The 1,456-nt window shown below is 44.2% G+C and overlaps 1 non-coding gene across 1 annotated transcript; it reads left to right on the top strand.

Annotated features, from left to right (window-relative positions):
* The first annotated feature begins 1,125 nt into the window (after nucleotides 1-1,125).
* On the top strand, nucleotides 1,126-1,230 carry LOC112062427 (U6 spliceosomal RNA). Its single transcript, XR_002890722.1, has one exon. It is a non-coding gene; the product is annotated as a U6 spliceosomal RNA (small nuclear RNA).
* Nucleotides 1,231-1,456: the final 226 nt, after the last annotated feature.

Below are 1,456 nucleotides of genomic sequence, written 5' to 3'. Positions count from 1 at the left end.
GAGCACAGGCTCCGGACGCGCAGGCTCAGCGGCCACGGCTCACGGGCCCAGCCGCTCCGCGGCATGTGGGATCTTCCCGGACCGGGGCACGAACCCGCGTCCCCTGCGTCGGCAGGCAGACTCTCAACCACTGCGCCACCAGGGAAGCCCCAGGGACTTCTTGATGAGCATGTTTCTGTGCTGCTAAGTCAGGCACACACTCGCACACACACCTGCACACCTGCCAGTTTCTTTGTTTATGAGTTATAAAGTTATTATTTGTTTATTTAACTTATTTATTTTAATTATTATAAGAGGCTTTACTTCTCCAAACTGGAAACAATCCAAATATCTATCACAGGAGAATGGATAAAGAAATCACAATTTATTCCAACAATGGGCTACTTCTCAGCAGCAAACAGGAATGAACTACAGATACATGTAACTACATGAATTCATCTCAAAAATGTTATGTAGAGTGAAAAAAACATAAAAGGGTGCCTACCTTATACTACCATTTATATGCAGTTTTAGAAATGACAGAACAAATCTAATGGTGATACAGAACATTTGTTGTCGGGTCATGGGGAGGTGAACATGAGGACTGACTGGAAATATGGGATGCCAGGAGGCTCTACGACGTGTCACAAATGGTCTAGCTTTCGACAGGAAGGTGGGTTAAAGGGTATATACATTAAAATTCATTGTACGGTACACTTAAGGTCTGCACATTTTACTGCATGTAAATCATGTCCAGTAAAAACTGTCAGCTGAGGGCTTCCCTGGTGGCGCAGTGGTTGAGAGTCCGCCTGCCGACGCAGGGGACGCGGGTTCGTGCCCCGGTCCGGGAAGATCCCACGTGCCGCGGAGCGGCTGGGCCCGTGAGCCATGGCCGCTGAGCCTGCGCGTCCGGAGCCTGCGCTCCGCAACGGGAGAGGCCACAGCAGTCAGAGGCCCGCGTACTGCAAAAAAAAAAAAAAAAGAAAGAAAAAATAGAAAAGAAAATAATCAAGGAAAACAGTGAAATTAAAATTAAACAAATGCAAAAGCCTAAGGTTTTTGGAGAGAAAAATGACCATAATCTATGTGTAGCACAGCATCTAGAGCATAGTGGGTACTTACAAACAGTAGCTTTCGTGTCGCTTCAGTAGCACATACTGTATACTAAAATCAGAACAGTACAGAGAAGATTAGCATGGATGGCCCCTGCTCAAGGATGACAAGCAAATTTGTGAACCGTTCATATTTTTTATGTATAACAAAATCACTTTGCTATATAGCAGAAACTAACACAACATTGTAAATCAACTATACTTCAATTAAAGAAAAAAAAGAACAATAAAAAAAACAGTAGCTTTCATTAATTCCTCCTGTCAGTACTTACGAGCATCTAACATGTGCCAAACAATATTATGTACCCTGAGATACAGCAGCTAAGAAAATAGACAAAAACCCTTCCCACTGGAGCTGACGTTCT

The sequence above is a fragment of the Physeter macrocephalus genome, chromosome 10 (assembly GCF_002837175.3).
Source record: "Physeter macrocephalus isolate SW-GA chromosome 10, ASM283717v5, whole genome shotgun sequence".
In the NCBI taxonomy this organism is placed as follows: Eukaryota; Metazoa; Chordata; class Mammalia; order Artiodactyla; family Physeteridae; genus Physeter; species Physeter macrocephalus.
This window is presented reverse-complemented; position numbering and strand designations above follow the sequence as displayed.